Raw genomic sequence first — 20,213 nt, 5'->3', positions numbered from 1 at the left:
AGAGATTCACCCACTTCATTGAGGAGGCCACAGCATCCGATGGCTCACTTTGGAAGGCGTGGAAAATCTGTAAACGAAAATCTCCAGCGGTGGACAAAATTACAAACGAACAAGGTCAACTGTTGTATACAAATGAAGAGATTGTTGAAACGTTTGCTGATAACTATGAAAAGCAATTCATGCCAAACAGTCTGCAATCCCGAAGTATTGCTTCAGCTCATCATGGAAAAGTTCAAGAATTCCTGGATAGAGTTCGCTCGGATGCCTTGCGCGGAATGGGTGCTGCCGGTTTGACCAATGTTGACGAAATCAGGGGCATGATTAACAAACTCAAAACTAAAAAAGCTTCTGGTCATGATGAAATTTCAAATCTCGCTCTTAAAAATCTTCCTCTTTCTATCCTCAAATCATTCACTAATATATTTAATAGCATGCTTCAGACAAGCTATTTTCCTAATGTCTGGAAACTTTCTATTGTCAAACCTCTTCATAAATCTGGAACTGACCCACTTTTCTCTCAAAACTTCAGACCTATCAGCTTACTCAGTAACATTTCTAAAGTCTTTGAACGTATCTATATTTCACGTCTTGACGCTTTCCTGTCCTTCAACAGCATTCTTCGAAGTGAGCAGCACGGATTCAGGCGGGGACATTCTTGCGTCACTCAGCTGCACAGAGTTACCGAGTTCGTGATGACTGCGTTCAACTACAAGGAACATGTCTGTGCTCTCTGTCTGGATATATGTAAGGCCTTCGACAAAACGAATCACACGACCTTATTATCCAAACTAATTGACCTGGGTTTGCCTGACTATTTCATCATCTTTTTAAACAGTTACCTTTCCAATCGAAGATTCCAAGTCAAAAATGGCAACTGTCTCTCAACTGTTAGACCAATAAGAGCGTCTGTCCCGCAGGGTTCTTGTTTGGGACCACTGCTCTTTGCGCTATACATCAATGACTTCCCAGCTCCTCAGCGCGGAATGCTTGGTCTATTTGCTGACGATGCCATCCTGTTGACCAATCACAAAAAAGGGAAAAAATGTATTGAAAATTTACAAGAATCAACTGAAGACGTTGAGGACTGGTGCCAAGACAACGATATAAAGTTGAATCATCAAAAATGTCAATATATTCTCTTCACAAGACGGTACATGTTTCCAAGAACTCCCATATACATCGGCAATACGGTGTTGACAAGAAAACTCCAAGTCAAGTATCTAGGTTGTATACTAGATAAGTCGCTCTCATTTTCTCCTCAGGTGATGTACGTAAGAAATAAGGCCTCACAAGCAGTTGGGATGCTATCCAGAATCACATTCCCACAGGCCAGGCTAACGTTGAGGAATAAAGTAATTCTTTTTAAAACTATTATTCGTCCTATTCTGACGTATGCTGCCCCAGTGTGGGCTCATTCCAGTCTTGCAAATATGAAACGTTTACAGACACAGCAGAACATCATTCTTCGTCAGTTTACCAGAGCCCCCTGGTATGTGAGAGGAAAAAACATCCGTAAAGATCTTGACTTACCACTAATCTTGGACTATATCAAGGAGCTTGCCAATGCTCATTTTGACAGGCTACGATCTTCTGAACACCCGCATCTTAGAGAAATTGTCTATTATGACCCTAGAATACCCACAGTACACTCTAGGCCAATGGACTTGCTGAGCGTGGATTGGGTGACGAATTGATGTAATTTGCAGAACATTTTCATGATTTTGATTTTTTTTTTTTTTTTTTTTCAAAACAATTTATCAATCTAATGTCAGTTTTGTTTGATATTGCGGATGCTGTGATCGCAATTCAGAGGCATTTATATGTTGTTGTTTTTTTCGCAATTAATAATTTTTCTCATTTATTCATAATTTGCGCTTGCATAAAATGGTGCATTGGGTTCGTGTCGTGTTGAAACTGATGTTATTACAATACAGAGATGGTATGTGTCATGTCTTCATTATAACTTTTTCTTTGACGTTCTTGATTATGGTTATATGACTGATGACGGTTCAACAGTACCTCAAACATCTCTGGTTAGTGTCTCTCGATTATGTAAATATTTATAATGTTGGGGTTTTTGGGTAGCATATCATCAGCTACTTCCCTTAAGACATTTCCCCGTTGTTCTTCGATTGTGTTGTGTTTTATCTCGATGAGCATTCATTTCGCGAAGATTTGTAAACAATACTCTCCTGGCTCATTCATTCTCTACACACACACATACACTACATACCTTACACACATGCACAAACTTGTCTTTTTCCTTCTCATACCACCCCTGGTGATCTGTAAGTCGCCAGACAGCCTGCAAAGGCTGGGCAGCGACGGAAACGTTCAATTCTGGTCTGGTCTGGTGCCGTCCACAGCTGCCTGTGATTGTAATCGACAAAATTAATATGTGAACCTGAATTCGATTTTAATTAACACTTTTTCGGTTACAAGCTGTTTCACTGATCTAATTTTATCTCATACAAATATCAACCGCTAAAAATTTGAAGTAAATTTAAGAATTTAATTAATATTATTAATTATAAAATAGCATTTATTATCATACATTATTGGGTTTTTTTTTCATACAGTGCATTAATCAAAAACCAGTTATCAATTTCAAGAAAAAAATTATAATAACTTCATTCGATAGGTGACAACAAAAATTCCATTTGAAAGATATCTCTCCTATGTATTTTAATCCCCTGATGTTATACACTGCTCAAAACAATTAGGGGAGCAAGCAAAAAAGTGAAGAAAACCGTGCGAGACAGCCACGTATTGGCATACAATGGATAGTACACGCGTATCAATGCGCAATACAGAAAAAAGACGTAAAAAAATTTGGAATTAAGCTTTAATTCTTTGAGAATATGGAAAAAACATGAAAAGATGATTTAGGGCAACAATTTGGTTACATGTAAACGATAAAAAAAAGTACTGTTTAGACATGATGCATGAGTTTTAATAGGGCGTGTGGTCTCCTCGAACAGCTAAGACTGCTGCACACCTGTTTGCCATGGATGCGATGAGGTTATCGATCAGACTTTGGGGAATACTGTTCCACTCCTCAAGAAGTGCAATCTGCAAGTCTCGGACAGTAACAGGCGGCCTTGGTCGCGCAGCAATGCGTCGTCCGAGCATGTCCCGAACATGCTCGATTGGATTCAGGTCAGGAGAGCACGCTGGCCATTCCATACGCTGTATTGTTTCAGCTTCAAGCATGTTCTCAACCAGACGAGCTCTATGCGGTCGGGCCTTATCATCCTGGAAAACAAAGGAATCTCCAATGGCTCCAGCGTAAGGGATGACATGAGGTCGCAGTATCTCGTCTGCATACCTTCGGGCCGTCAAAGTGCCATTGCGAATGATATGCAGGTCCGTACGTCCGCCCATGCTGACTCCACCCCATACCATCCAACCAGCTCGTCTGTATTGTGACCTTTCACGAACGAATGCGGGGTTATTTCGAGTGCCCCTGTCCCTCCACACCAGAACACGTAGGGTGTCACACTCCAGACTGAATCGGGACTCGTCTGTAAACAGCACTTGGCTCCAATCATGTTGCTCCCAATCTCGATGTTCAGCAGCCCATCTTCTTCGGGCCGCACGGTGGCGTGGGGTCAACGGAATGCAGACCATTGGCCTACGTGCATAGAGCCCTCCCTCATGAAGCCGATTACGTACTGTTTGGCTGCAACCGTCTTTGCAGCTGCGTAGCATTCTCTGTTCTGTTTCGACGGGCTGTTAACCGTACATACCGGTCATCAGTTGCTGTAGTGGCGCGTGGCCGACCTTGCCCTGGTCGACGTCTAACATTTCCTGTTTCTTGGAATCGATTCCACAGCCTTGCAACAACACTTCTGGCGACTCCAACAGCGTCCGCGACACTACGTTGTGTTTGCCCGGATTCCAGTCTGCCTATAACACGCCATGCCATGGATTCCGGTAAATCACGTTGTTGAGACATCCTCAAGTCACCTTGTCTCTGCGCAATCGAATTTCACAGTTACGGCAGTAAAACAGACGTTTCTGCAACATCCCGATTTCTGCCCTTATCTCCTTTTTGACGTCATGAACTTTGATTTGCATATGAAGTTTTCTTCTTCCGTTTCCTGCTAGGCTTTAAATTATGGATGATTCATTTTATGTTACTTATCCGTATACATCTTTGCGTAATTTTGTTAAAACCATGTGCTCTCCTAATTGTTTTGAGCAGTGTAGTAGTTTTAAACCTTTTTTTAGCCCATGGCCTCCTTTGGACCATATTTTGTTCTCGTGCCTTCCCCCATCTCACACAAAGAGAGAGCCCTACCTTCTTCCAGGATGATAATATTATTTTGCTTAGAAAATAATAACTAATATCGTATATTTTTTTTCTCATGCGGCACATTAATCAAAAACCGGTCGTTAATTTCAAATAATTATGATGGTTTTATTTGATAGAGAGATGACGAAAGGGAGGTTCCTCCAGTTCATTCGTGTTTCTCACATTTAATACAGGGTGATTCTAAATTAGTGGGACAAACTTTTAGAGGCGATATAATAAGACTTTTAAACTAGCATTTTTGATCGTAGAATGTGCAGTTGAATCGCAATAGAAAATGCGGTAGAGGGTGGTTTTTAGTGCACGAACAACGAACGGCACGTCACCAAAAGCAAGAGTACCATATTTGTCTCACAGATTTGCTGCGATAAGTGCTATCAACCATTCCATGGTGCATATGCACTTTCGGATTGGATTGGAGTTTGTTTCTTATTGGTGCTACACACACAAACGACCATCAAGATTACGATGCGACAAACAATGATCAAGCGCCTTGCAAGCGACAAACAATGATAATGACTTGTGGTAGAATTTGCGTTGCCCAAGCTGCATCTCATACCTATCCATATTACAATACTCTGCCCCCTGGTCACGAGCATTAGCATACGCAAGATCGACTTTTAGATGGGGCACATTGGGTTTCGGGGGGGAAACATAAGGAATTTCTCCAAAAGAAAATTTTGAGCTACTAACCTTCAAAAAAGCATTTTACATTAACAGAAATGGATAAAGATAACATACAGTAAAAAAGGTATTTTCTTTCAATATTTATTTTTTTCAATATTTGAAACATTTTTACTAAAATATTTGAAGATAATTTCAATTTTTGATCGTCTTTGGGAGGGCACGGGGCCCCCTATGTTCTCTCTTGCGTACGTCTCCGATCACAAACGTTTGAACTCGGGGCTGTTACTTCGGAGAATCAACAATTCAACGTGGAGAATCACGATTTTAAAAACTAGGAGGAGAGCGATTTTTGCATTTTCAATTAATGATTTTTTTCTTTTTATTCAGAATAAATATTTTAATTTATTAATTTTCAAGTTTTCTCATAAAAGTGGGCAAAAGCACATTTGTGATGCTTGATTCAATAAGATTTTTCATCAAATTATATTCAGTAAATTTTATGTAAAATTAATTTAATTAAATTTATTTAGAATTTCAATGCGTTACATGTTATACATGTACAAAAAGCTCAGAAGGGCAGACATTTTCCCAAAACCCATAAGAAAAACACAAGCACAGGTGCGCCTACTATGGGGCCTCCCCCACCTCAAAGAACATATTTGACATATTTACTCTCATCAGAATGTTTTTATTCAGGAAATTCTCTCGTGACATCTCTTAAATCATCACCGTTACACCCCCCCCCCCCTAACGGGGTCGTGACCAGCACTTTGAGAACCACTGTATCAAGGTAATAGAGGTGAAGAAAAAAACCTCTTTCAGATAGTCGTATCTTGAGGGCCTGCAGAATTTCTAGGACCGGCCCTGGGTAAGGGCTTCAGAAAAATCACTTTGCCCCGAGGGTCCATTATGCCCTTAAGACGGCCCTGGGTCAGCCCACCGTATATACATAGTAATATGATGGTATAAACCGAGTCGCTAAACTCGGCGTAATGCTTGTTTTATTCTCATCGACAGGTGATAACGGGATCCGATCAGCAAAGACGAGGATAGTGTATCCGAAAGAAGTGGAAACGCCCTGCATGACCGATTTGGGAAGATTGGGACGTTGCGTCGACGTCCGGATATGTTACAGCGCCCGGAGAGCGATAAGGTCCGGCAACCATCCGATACGCTGTGGATGGATTCACAACTACATACCCATGGTATGCTGCCATCCGAACAGTGTCCAACACCCCAAGCTTGTTCTCCCGCAATACAGAAGATGGCAAAACACTATCGACCGCGAATCTTACCGTGATGAAAAGAATAACGCTACGGATCGTTATCGACCATTGACTTTATACTGAATGTCCAGTATATACAGGCATGCCCCCACCCCCCAACAAGTTTGGGGCTGACAGGGCTTAAGCCCTGGGGCCCGGGACGATTCTCATTTTTTTTTCATGCTATAAATTCTCTTTTGAGGGGCCCGTCGTAGGTCCCAACCTAGGGGTCCTGCTCCAGGACGTGGGGGCCCATGTATAAAGAGTGAACGTGACCTGTTCTGTCAAATGAATGGGGGGAATATATGAGTTCAATTGGAACATGAAACACCCTACCAACTCAGTCTTATCTCGAACCGTTTCCGAGTTACAGTGGATAATTGATTACGGAAAAATGCGGTAAGTATGAAAAACCCAAACTTGTGAGGGTTCTGAAAGACCTATACACAAAGTAAGAACATATTTGGAGAGACACAGAAAAAATGTTATAAAGTGAGACGAATTTTATTAAAATACCTGAATTTAATGACGAGCTACAGTGCCGTCTTAACTGCAATCTTAAAAGAGAAGAGGGGGCCTCGGAAAAATGAGAAGTAGTTGAATTTTTCGGGAATTTGCCTTGTAAGACCTCAGAAAAATCACTTGGCCCGGAGGTCTATGATGCTCTTAAGACAGCCCTGGCTGAAAAATTGGCGTAGTTCAAAATCGAATTGTCCTTAGAATTTTTAATCGCCAATTCCGCAAACATCCTTCAGAGCTACAATCGGTCAAATTTACAATAAACTTCCAGCTTTCGAAAGAGTGTAGAGTAAAGCCATATCGGTGTTCTGGTTCAGGAGAAATTCAGCGTTTTGTTCGCAAAACACTGAAATCAGTTTGTCGAAATATCTATACATTCGACGAAAATTCGGAATGGGCGGTTACAGATTTTGGCGATGGTTTGATTTTGTTGAAAAAATCGTATTAGGATGTTTTGACAAGCCCCCCCCCCCCCTCTCCCCTTTCTATCATGATATCATGGTTAAATGGCGAGCTACAAGCGCTGAGAGATTAGCGAACAAATCTAATTGTCGCCAAAATCTACTAAAACGTGCACTTCGACAAAAAAGCTTCAAACAAAAGGCTGAATTTCTCCTGAACTAGATCGATAACGTGGTTTATATTGTAGACTCTTTCGAATTTGGGTGCAATGGTAACAAGTATTTGGTGAATTTGACCGGTTGTAGCTAGAAGGGTGATTGCGGAATCGACGATTAAAAATGTTGGCGACAATTCGATTTTGAACTTGGCCAACCTTTCAGCGCTTGTAGCACGCCATTAAATCCAGATATTTTAATGAAATTGGTGTCACCTAATATTATCTTTTTTTGGTTCTCTCCAAATATGTTCTTGGTTTGCGTTTAAGTCTTTCAGAACCTTCACAAATTTGGTTTTTTTTTTCAGACTTGACGCGCATTTTTTCCCCCATAACTCGGAAACGGGACATGGTTGGTAGGGTTTTCACTTGGGCTCGTCTATCACCCCCTTTCGTCTGGCAGAACAGGTCGCGTTCACCCTGTATATTTAAACATATAATTGTGTGCAGACAAAAAAGATCGCTTGTAATAAATGCAAATAAAAAAATGAATTCAACGAATCTTCCCCATATTCATTTCAACGTCAACATTCACCAGACGCTGTATTCTACAGTAGATGGCAGCGCAAAAGTTACTGTGAAAACACATATCCAATATTCTTCTGTTTCTTGCACTTCCTTTGAGCCCTAGGAATACGTAGGAAGCTTCCGTGCTCCTATGTGTGTGGGAGCTACGTATGCACTCCCGGGAAATCATAAAAAGCTCGCATAGGCCTTGAAAAATGTGGGAGCTGCATACACATTACTAGAGAAAGCTATACAGGCCGATTACATAATTTCCCTTGCCGCATTTTACTGGTGAACCGTTGATCCTACAGGCACACTTCTAACTGGAAAAAATTATCCAAACAACATATAGAACTCATGTACGTCATTCGTGTTGCAAGAGGTTGATACTTTCCACGAATATACATACAGCCATGCCCACTACACGGGTGGGGCTGACATGGCTCTAGCCCTGGGGTCCAGGATAATTCTCATCATTTTTTGCATTTTCACGCTATGAATTAACTACAGAAGGGCTCGGGGAAAAGCCTTACCGGGTGATCGCAAAAGATCCCAGCCTAGGCGCCTGGCCCTGCGCCCCAGTGGTAAGATGCTCTCGTGAAAGTTGCCGTCAAGGTCCATGGGTTCGAATCCAGCCAAAAGAAAGAACATCCGAATAATTTCTTTACCGATAGAGCCTGGGGCAACCACCGATAGATAGCGCGCCTTCATTTCCCCACCCAACTCCAATAATTGGAAGTGGCGATATATGACTAGAGTTGGTGGCGGTAAAGTAGTCTGGGGGCCATGCATATAGCTTCATGCTTATACAGCTTCTACGCATTTGTTGGCGCATGAAAGCTTGGAACAGCTTTTTGAGAGTAGGTATACACGCACATCGGTGGTTCTCAACAAGGCGCGAATGCGAGCCGATCTCCCCTTTAAAAAGTCTCACCGCAGAGAGCAACGGACCTACAAACAGCACAAATGTAATTCAATCATAACACATCACTCACTTCACTTGTGGAATATAGATGGCGGCACTGAAAAATCAAACACAACGCTACATATGCATTCAGACTGTTAGGTACACACACAGTTACACTTCCGGCACAACTCACTGGGTAGTAAATCGCCCATAGATGGTGATAGACATGAGTTGTGCTCTGCTTGAAAAAAAAAAAAATTCTCCTACGCATTTCCAGATGTATAAAAGCTACCAGCGCCTCTTTGACAGTACGTATACGTACAGAGAGGCGCGAGATCTGTATGAAATTTTGGCTTTCGCTGGCCCCTATACATCCCTATGATTCGGGGTTATCCCCGCTTAGGCACTGCTTTTTTTTTGTGATAATTATGGACATTTACGTAGCGTGTGTTTTAAGTAAGTACCGTTTTGAAATAAAAAGAAAATAAGAGTTGGTTTTCCTTAACTATTTTTTTTCACATGAAAGCCTGTACCTTAATCTACTTCTTAACATAATTTCCACCATTATTAAGGTATTTATCGTATCGTACAACCAGCTTTTGAATCCCATCTTCATAAAAGTCTGCCCCCTGATTTGACAACCACTGCAACACGGCCGTTTTGACCCCCATCATCGTCGTCATGGCGCTGACCACCCAGATGCTTCTTCAAATGCAGGCAATGTAGTCTTAAGGCATGGGCCCATGAGATCCGGTTGAAATTTTCAAGATTTTGCCTGGTAGGGCCTCAGAAAAATCACTTGCCCCGGGGGGGGGGCCCATGATGCTCTTATAAGACGGTCCTGGAAGAATGGCGCCGCCCTTCTCGAATGGTCTGGAAATGCCTGGCAGCCACCTAAGTAATCTGCAATCCACATAAGACCACGTGCAAATTATAAGTGAACCTTGCCGCTGGTCACTCAAATGATTTAGATGCGTGCTTCGGGTCGCTTAAGCTATCTAGCAAACGTGCCACAAGTTGATAAAGTGATTTGATAATCATTCGCGCGCGCGTGCGTCACTTGAGTGAGTGGTTGGCTATTTTTTATTCACACGACTATAAAATGTGGCCTGCGTGCCACGGTGCGAGAGCTAAAGTAATGGGAAGAAGCTGATTTTTCACAGTTAGCCCTAGCACCGAGAGAATAAAGAGGACATTAATTGCGATCACTGGTGTGAATAGAATTGATTCTGCGTTGTGTATTTTACATATTTTCAGAAAACACATTATTTATGTGAATCGTTGGATTTCTGAATAACGTTAAAAAACAATTTGCATTTAAAAGCCAATTCCTTTTGCAAGTTTGAGCAAGATTCCGACATTTCTGGCAATTCTGTTCTCGTAGAAAAGCAATTTCCCATTGACTTAACATTGCATGAATGAGCCCGGAAAAACATCGCTCAAAAATCAAATATTTTTTCTAAAAATTTGAATTAAATGTCCTGGTAATGGAGAACATTTGAGGCTTCTGCTCAAAAAAACTGGTAATGTTTCGAGGATAATTACTCTAGTAAACAAATCATCAATAAACAGCGGTTTTACATTGCTTTATCATTAGAAGACGTCACGCGAAGGATCTGATGACGTCACTCAATTCTTGAAAGCGAAAATTAAAAAATCAGGTTTTACGGCCCACCTCATCAGTGACGTCATCAATCTGTGCGATGATTCGTTCCTCGTTTCTTCGCCCCTCCCACAATTGATGACGTTCCACGTTCTGCGTCTCTCATTCGTTCGGTGATGACGTCATGAAGTCCTTACGCTGAAGCTCAAGACTCAGTGCTACCCTTTTGAATCGGGGCACTTCATTGATTTGAAAACGTATCGTGGGTCACATAATCAAGTGATCTGTGAAGATGCTGTAGATCGCTCAAGTGATCTGCAAATATGCCGCGAGTGAGTTGAGTGATTTGGCGATGTGCCTCGGTGATCTATAAATACGTGACGAGTCACTTTACTGATCTGCGAAGAGGGCGAAGAATATTTTAGTGGTCTGGGATTGTGCGACGATCACTCAAGTCATCTGAAAATATGCTGCTCCTCCTGAGTGATCTTGAACTGTGCACGGGAGCTTCAAATGTGTCGCGGGTCACTTAAGTGATCTGAGAATGTGCCGTGAATAGGGATTTGCGGCACAGTTTCAGACCAAAGTGATTTTTAAATGTGACGTAGGTTGCTTGAGTGATCTCTAACTGTGCTGCGGGTCACTTAGGAGATCTGTAACTGTACAGCGGGATGACTAAAGTGATCATGTAATGTGTTGTAGGCCACTTAAGTGATGCGGAACTGGATTGCAGGTATCCGTGAGGGGATCCGGAGATTTTGCCTCCGACATTTCACCCCCGAAAATTTCGCACCTGACATTTCGTCTGGAGTGACTGTATGAGTGACCAAGTGAGTGTGAAACTGAATGTACGAGTGTGAGCGACCGTATAAATGACTAAGTGAGGGACTGAATGAGTGACCATATGTGTGAATGTGAAATTGACTGTATAAATGAGTGACTGTAGGAATGCTCTGAGTGGTCGTATGTTTATACAAGTGATTGACTGTATGAGTGACCAAGTGAATGACCAAGTGAGTGACTATATGAGTATGTGAACGTGAGTGATTGCATGACTATGTAAACGATCAAGTGAGTGACCGTATGAGTGACCGAGTTATTGACCATATGAAAAACCAAGTGAGTTACTAGAGGATTGACCATATGATTGACCAAGTGAGTGACCATATGTGTGAATGTGAAATTGACTGTATAAATGAGTGACTGTAGGAATGCTCTGAGTGGTCGTATGTTTATACAAGTGATTGACTGTATGAGTGACCAAGTGAATGACCAAGTGAGTGACTATATGAGTATGTGAACGTGAGTGATTGCATGACTATGTAAACGATCAAGTGAGTGACCGTATGAGTGACCGAGTTATTGACCATATGAAAAACCAAGTGAGTTACTAGAGGATTGACCATATGATTGACCAAGTGAGTGACCATATGTGTGAATGTGAAATTGACTGTATAAATGAGTGACTGTAGGAATGCTCTGAGTGGTCGTATGTTTATACAAGTGATTGACTGTATGAGTGACCAAGTGAATGACCAAGTGAGTGACTATATGAGTATGTGAACGTGAGTGATTGCATGACTATGTAAACGATCAAGTGAGTGACCGTATGAGTGACCGAGTTATTGACCATATGAAAAACCAAGTGAGTTACTAGAGGATTGACCATATGATTGACCAAGTGAGTGACCATATGTGTGAATGTGAAATTGACTGTATAAATGAGTGACTGTAGGAATGCTCTGAGTGGTCGTATGTTTATACAAGTGATTGACTGTATGAGTGACCAAGTGAATGACCAAGTGAGTGACTATATGAGTATGTGAACGTGAGTGATTGCATGACTATGTAAACGATCAAGTGAGTGACCGTATGAGTGACCGAGTTATTGACCATATGAAAAACCAAGTGAGTTACTAGAGGATTGACCATATGATTGACCAAGTGAGTGACCATATGTGTGAATGTGAAATTGACTGTATAAATGAGTGACTGTAGGAATGCTCTGAGTGGTCGTATGTTTATACAAGTGATTGACTGTATGAGTGACCAAGTGAATGACCAAGTGAGTGACTATATGAGTATGTGAACGTGAGTGATTGCATGACTATGTAAACGATCAAGTGAGTGACCGTATGAGTGACCGAGTTATTGACCATATGAAAAACCAAGTGAGTTACTAGAGGATTGACCATATGAGTGACCAAACGAGTTACTAGAGGATTGACACATGAGTGACCGAAAGAGTTACTAGAGGATTGACCCTATGAGTGACCAAACGAGTTACTAGAGGATTGACACATGAGTGACCGAAAGAGTTACTAGAGGATTGACCATATGAGTGACCAAGTGGGTGACCGAGTATTTAAATGTATGAGTGACCAAGTGATTGACGGTATGAGTGACAGAGTGATTGATCATATGAGTGATCAAGACGGTGACCGAGAGATTGACCATACGAATGATCAAGTGAGTGGCCGTATGAGTGACCAATTCAATAACAGAGTGATCGAGTGATTGACCGTTTGAGTGACCGAAGGACTAAGTAAGTGATTGACCATATGAGTGACTCATGCGGTCAATCACTCACTTAGATACTTGGTAAGTGATTGGCCACATGAGTGACCATATAGGCTAAATGACTGAGTGATTAACCGTATAACTAACCAAGTGAGTGACTGTGTGATTGACCATATCAGTGATCAGGTAATTAAGCGAGCAACCAAGTGAGTGAAAGAGTGATTGAATTTATGAGTGACCGAGTGATTGACCATATGAGTGATCAGGCGATTGATTGTATAAGTGACCGAGTGATTGAATTTATGAGTGACCAAGTGAGTGATCATATGATTAACCGAGTCAGTGACTGAATGAATGACCAAGTTGAGTGACCATTTGAGTATGTGAGTGTGAGTGAATGTATGGTTGAGTGAATGATCTGCAAAGATGAACTCCCTCATCTCCTTCTCACCTTATAGGCCGTTACGTATTACTTTAACGGGCCCTAAGAATTCGGAATTCGCAGTGAAACATCAAATAATTTTAGCGCAGGTGTAATATCAGAGGGTAAATGTCCAGCTCACTTCGTCACTCATACCATCATTCATATGTTCACTCATGCGGTTATTCAGTCACTCATACGGTCAGGACAGGCGATATATATATCACTTCTCCCCACTTTATTTTAGATGAGGTCTTTCTTTCTCTCTATCCTTTTTTCTTAATCTTTGAAACCCAATATTTAGAGACCGAACTGGACATTTCAATGGCGAAATTGTCAGGCGGGAACTGTGTTATTCACCGAGTCACGTGATTTCTTGCATTCGATGTCGCGGCGGCTGGATGCTCCCTCCAGTAATATAAGCTCGATGAAGAGTACACATTCCATACCCCTTCATAGCTAACAAGGGCAGTCTGTAAGTCGCCAGGCAGCCCCTTCGTGCTGGGCAGCGAGAAGAAAAATTAAATTCTGTCTTTCTGACATTCCATTCCACTGTTCTCCAACACTGAAATTTCCTTTGAAGTAGCCTAATTAATTTCGTGAAAAGATGACGCTAGTATACCATAGGAGTGGGGGGGGGGGGAGAGTACAGGTGGCGTTGCATGTCACGTAGATTGAAGAATTGGATAAGGAATTAATTATCACCGTTGCGCCATGTTACTCATTTGTTTGCAGACGTTGTTGATGCGCGATCATAATTGCAATTTTGTTGCCAATTAGACTTATTTGAACTGCTCATCCATCGATTCACCTATTCCTTGAACGGATTCAATGCGAGAAAAAGTTGATTTACGATTGCTGCCGGTAAGCCCCGTTTTCCTTCGTAATTAGGCTGACCATATTTCCTCGAGAGAAATACGGGATATTGCCAAAAACGGCGCTAAACATGAACAAAGTTGCCAAATATTGCTGAAATTACAGAAAATTCGCAATGGCGGGAAACGAAGCATTACTGCAAATTTCAGTGGATTAAAAATAAAATGTTCACCAAGACAAATGTAGGAGATTAATGTTCTTATTTATAGTTGTAATTATCATAACATAGTTTATGAGCTGAAAAATAATTTCAATCTTTGACTTCAATAAAGACTAAAAATCCAAGTAGGCGTCATGGAAAAACCGAGACACTATTGCCAAAAGTCGGGACGGCCAGAAAAAGAAAGAAAACCGAGACTATCCTGGGTAATACGGGACGTATGGTCACCCTATTCACATGTAAACATGATTGGTTGACTAGAGCTAGAAACAATCCTCGTAATGCTCCTAGTAAGGACACATGTTAACCTCTGTGGAGGTAGACAGACGCTTGTTCAGAACCAGGGATGCACAACCCAGTGCCGTCTTAAGGCATGGGCCCACCCGGGCACGGCCCACAGGTCCTCAAGAGAAGAGGGGCCTCATAAAAATTAGATCTGATTGAAATTTTCGAGAATTTGCCTGGTAGGGCCTCACAAAAACCACTTGACCCACATGGTCGAATGTTTCCGTAATGGCGTCTGTGGTTTGCCAACAGATGTAGGTACACAGCGCGCGTCTGTCGACCGCAGCGCTGCAGCTGCAGAATTTCAAAACGGTACTTAGTACTTGAAAAACATGCCTCGTATAATTAGCCATCTATGGCAACACCAACGATCAAATCCTTTGATCTGAATATCGATATCTTAGTGATACATATATAGGGATCGACATATGGGTACCGGCCAAAGCCCGAATTTCTGACATTAGCAAGGTCAACTGGACTGGCCACTTCGCGAAGTGGCCAACTTGGGGCTTTGGCAGTGACATATATACAGAGTAATTACTTAATTCTTCTTTGCGCATTTTACTGCGGAACCGTTGATTCCAGAGGCGTACTTCCAATTCGAAAAGTATCCAAGCAACGTGTAGAACTCAGTTACGACGTCATGCCCAATTTGTTTTTATCTGTAAAATTTAACTTGCATTTGACGAATTTTTCCGCTGTAACTGACAATGTTACTAGTTTTTAACAATTTTTTCCGGCCATAATTGGCAACTTTACTTGCCTTGACAATTTTTCGGCTGTAATTGAAAACTTCACTTTCGCTTTGACAAAACGTATTTTATACTTGCTTTTACTTGTTTTAGCTGAATGAACGCATGAACTTTGCCACTGGGCTTATCCCGTTCTCGATATCTCTTCTAGCCCAGCTTCGCGGCAACAATTATTTTGTGTCAAGAAAAACTTTCTTTGGCTGTAAATGTCAATTTTACTTTAATGTCATCAGTTATTTTGTGTCATCGTCGGCGGGAAATCCCAATTTTTTTTAAAGAAATATGGTAATCTAGGCATGTATCGTACTTTGAGTACTGATACTTTTCCGCAGGAGCAACTTTTGCGGGCCGGAGGTTTCGCGCCCCCTGCATTACACCATAACGTGTAGACCAGGCATCTTCACCAGGGTGCTCCCTGAAGCACCTAGAGTACTCGATGCTGGTGTCGGATCTCGTGCTAGCGAGCACTTGATCAACGTCCCTTGCACAAATTGCATTGAAAGATTGAAATCATCCTGATTTCATGCATTGGTATGTCAAACTTGCCGCAAGGGTGCTCACGACCAGTGCCATCTTAAAGCATGGGCCCACCCGGGCACCTCAAGAGAAGAGGGGCCTCACAAAAATGAGATCCGGTTGAAATTTTCTAGAATTTACTAGGCCTCAGAAGAACCACTTGGCCCGGGGGCCCATGAAGCTCTTAAGACGGCCCTGCTCGCGACTAGCGAAAGGTTAAAGATCTCTGGTGTAGACACACGGCTTTGCTTACCTTATAACATGCACAGTAGCGTCACGTGCTATTGCGGCTATCAGGCTGAAGGTAAAAAAAAAAACTCTCTATCTGGAGTAACAATAACCCATTGTTAGCCGTAGCTCTGTTAGGGGCAAAAATACCCCAATAAACACCTATTAGCGTAGATAGATAGTGGAGATAGATCCTCGGAGCCTTGACATCGAATTCGGAACAAATTCTTACCAAATTCTGATAAATCACCGGATAAATGGATGTCGTCGGTAAGTGGATAATTTGGCGAATTCCTAACTCCAGAGTTTTGGTGTAACACTTATTTTAAATGAAGTTTCCGTATTATATAGACTAATTGTCACATTTTACCGGTGATTACGCATAATACCCAAGCGTGGTTGGAAAATTTGATAAATGTTAAAAAAAAACTTATGAGTGATAATTTGCGAAAATGATACGTATTACCAGGGTACGATCATGAAATTTGTTAAATATGTGCTCGTTATATCGAGGTCCGATTGTAGGATTCGTCAAATAAAAGTATGTTGTATAGGGGTCTGATTATACAGGGTGTCTTGTAAGTGCTAACGCGGCCTTTATCTCATCAAACGTCCGTCGTAGAGGTATGGTTTCACAATTTGAAAAAATGCTCAAAAAGCGTTCAAAAATTACTCTGTACCAATTTTGAGAGTAAAAATACAATGTGTAGCAAAATAAAAAAAAAATCTAAATTTTTGTATGGTTCTCCCTGTGCTCTAACTTCGAATTAGATAGTTGTTGCCCTGCATCTATCTCCCAAAGCCAACATACAAAATTCCATGTTTCTAAGTGCAATATTCGCCAAGATATTCCAATTCAAAAATCGGAGGAAAGTTAGGAAAGGACAGGATAAATGAGGGGAAAGGAGCGTTGTCCGTTAGTTCTCAATTTGTGTGTGGGGGGGGGGGGTGCGGTAGAAGCTACGGGTGTAACATAGTATCCTATGGATTGGCTGGAGTTGGGATTGGGGGGCGATGAAACAAAAAGTTTGGGAAACTATGCTCTAATGTTATGTAACAACTTATGTTGTTAGTTACATGTTGCATATTTACATACTTGAAAATGATAGCACCGTGTCCCATTGTACACCTCTTCTATGGACAATAGGCCACCGGCAAGGCCATGTTGACTGCACCATAGGGCCCAAAAGCAAAGTGATGTTCTAGGGAAGGGGGTGGACTCAGATTTTTCTGGACGCCCATTAGCTGGAAAATTTCAAGGGGCCTTCCGGACTGAACATACCAGTCTACCGATTCATATACTTTAAAAAATCGTAACATCACATCTAATTATCATGGAGAGACAACTATCATCAGCCAGTGTTATTTGACCCATGGGCCCACCCGGGCATGGCCTGGGGGCGCTCAAGAGAAGAGGGGCTCTCACAAAAATAAGAACTGACTCAAATTCTCGAAAGTTGGTCAGGTAAGACCTCCGAAAAAATCACTTGACCCAGAGGCCCACCATGCTCTGAAGATGGCCTTTTCGGGCATGTCCCGGATTATAAAATATAGCCTTGCGTACGCGTGACTCGTTCTAGGAACGATTCTGAAAGAAGTTGCGACTTCTTTCAGAATCGCTCTAAAATAAGTGGAAAGTAAACTTTTTCCACTTATATCTACTCTATAATATAAAATCACAAACTCGAAAAGTGCCTGTTTCTAAGCAACCGAAATTAGTGACGATTTTGTTACGTTTTTGAGTGACGGAAATCTGTTACGTTTTTGTGGTACGGAAGTCGGTTACGATTTCGGGTCAAGTATTCATTTAACTCTAGCATATATTGGGACCCATCGGGACCATGTTATGTGCATATACCGAGAGGCTCCCAAACCAGCTTTTCAGGGATCCCCTCTGTGGTTAATTTATAGTGTGAAAAATCAAAAAGTGATAAGAATCGTTGTGGCCTCTGTCACCCCTGCCCTTGTGGGGGGGGGGGTCATGCAGAGAGGTATGTATATGTATAATATCCATACAACAGTAGTGCTCCCAACACACAGGGTCGGGTACCCGGGGGGGGGGATTGCACGCATAAGTTAAACGTTTTCATTTCCAGGGGCCCTTGATGGATCTCATTGTTTTCTTGCTGCTTTAACGTTGAAAAATTTGCGATAGCGGAAGCAAAAGATATATCCAGTCTGGGGGGCCCCATAAAATTTGTGAATTCGGTCAGCGTGGGTAGGCCTGGATTTTATTCGTTGGTAAAACGAATAAAAATGAAAATTTTTCATGGCACTCGCACCGGGGGATGACCGACAAACTTCCAAGTCGGTGGCCCCATGTTTACAAGTTTCATTTTGGGGGCCCTGGATGAATCTCATTCTTTTCTGTTGTACAATTTGCAACAGCGGAAGACTGAGATAAAGCCAGTCTGGGACCACACTAAAAGTATGCGAATTGGTGTCCCCGCTACTGGATGTGTGGCCTTGGATTTTATTCGTTGTAAAATTGATAAAAATGAAAATTTTTCGTGGCCCCTCACAGGGGGGTGTCCGACAAGCTTCCAGGTCAGGGCTCCACGGAAATGTTGACAGGTTCTAATTCGGTGCCCCTGGACGTATCTCATTGATTTTTGATGTAGATATATCCAGTGTGGGGCCCCACTAAAATTCAGCGAATTGAATCTGGGGCCCCCATGGGGAAATTGTCTGGGGGTACTTGATGAATCTCATTTGTTTTTTTGTTGCTTGTTATTGTAAAATTCGCTTCTTCAGTAAGCTGGTGCTTTCACACCTCCCTTTCCATAGCACGCACACGCTGATGAAGTGGGACGAAATAAACAAGATATGTTGTGAAGAGAAGTGGGGGGAAGGGGGGTTGGCTGCCAAAGGCGGCAGAGCCCCCCTAGTTTCAAAATAGTTTCATTTCTTCACATCTGATTTTTTTTTAAAAAGCGCTCTGTGGGATCCCTTATATAGCTGCCGGAGATATCCATCAATTTGATTTTCACCCATGGGCCCCCCTCAGGCTATTCCAATTCTGCAGGGGGGGGGGGGCTCATATGGCTCCAGGTTGAGAAACATTGGAGTAAATAACATGCATGATAATATCGATTGGTAATGGGTTTCTAAATCAGAACCCACAATAAGGTCTGGAGAGTGAAAGACCAGGTCAGTGAGCGATCATAAGCGTGTACAAGTATGTTCATGATAAAAAGTGACCTAAAGGATGTGTGTGCATCGGACCTAAAGAGTAAGCAAGCGTGAGTGACCAAAATGGTGACTTAGAGACAGAAATGTATCTACAGGAAGGCCAAGAGGGTTATTAGCACAGGGCGGCAAATTCGAGGAATAGTGAAGGCAAGAAAATAAGAATGGGAGAAGGGCACCGAAATTCGTGTGGCGCACGGAGGCAAAAACTGTACATCCGCCTCTGTCCATGGCTTCCATCTAATTGGCGCAGGTCCATGGACTCCATTTTATTGGCGGAAAACAGTCCATGAGAGACAAAACGTTAAGAACCCCGTGCTGGAATCGGTATACGGAAACTTTGCCCCCACATTTCGCCTACCGTGATCATGCGAGTGACCATAGGAGTAGATCTTACGGTCACACACACTAACTCATAGTTACTCACTTATATATGATCATATATATGTCTAATGTATGGCCATACATATTCATATGGTCCTTTATTCAACCATACAGACACTCACTTGGTCACTCACACGGCCACATAAGCCCCGTTCACATGTACAATAAAACATCCCGGGAAGTTCTCGTAACAGGAATTTTCGCTACAAAACGTTCACATGACGTTAAGTTTATGCCGGTTAAGAAGAGGTGGCTCTTCTTTCCGGAAGTAGTCACTGGTTATGTAGGTTGAACGGAAGTGATTGATTCAAGATGGTTGACGAAGGAGCTTATAGCAGTTTTCGCACAACCATGGGTCGCTCAACCCATCACTTTGTCATTCATACGGCCACTTACACAGCCAGCCACTCACCAAGACACTCAAGGTCAGGGCAGGCGAAATTTCCTGATCTCTCTGGGATCAGGGCCCTGCTAATAAAGCCCCATAGGTAAAAAACTGAAATTTGATTATTGTTGTTCACGG

At 42.1% G+C, this 20,213-nt stretch overlaps 1 protein-coding gene across 2 annotated transcripts in view; it reads left to right on the top strand.

The window, feature by feature from the left end:
• LOC149083882 (uncharacterized) overlaps window positions 1-20,213 on the top strand; it is a 31,056-nt gene that overhangs the window by 10,193 nt on the left and 650 nt on the right. The window contains exon 3 of one of the 2 annotated variants that reach the window (XR_016192926.1): window positions 5,960-6,080. The exons of the other annotated variant lie outside the window; for it this stretch is intronic. The gene's annotated coding sequence lies outside the window, so the exon portion shown is untranslated. Of the gene's footprint in view, window positions 1-5,959; window positions 6,081-20,213 lie in introns of those variants that run through there. 2 annotated transcript variants of the gene reach the window in all.

Source organism: Pholcus phalangioides, unplaced genomic scaffold, assembly GCF_987345545.1.
Source record: "Pholcus phalangioides strain wild (caught in Gottingen) unplaced genomic scaffold, Ppha-v1.0 ptg000008l_1, whole genome shotgun sequence".
NCBI lineage: Eukaryota > Metazoa > Arthropoda > Arachnida > Araneae > Pholcidae > Pholcus > Pholcus phalangioides.
This window is presented reverse-complemented; position numbering and strand designations above follow the sequence as displayed.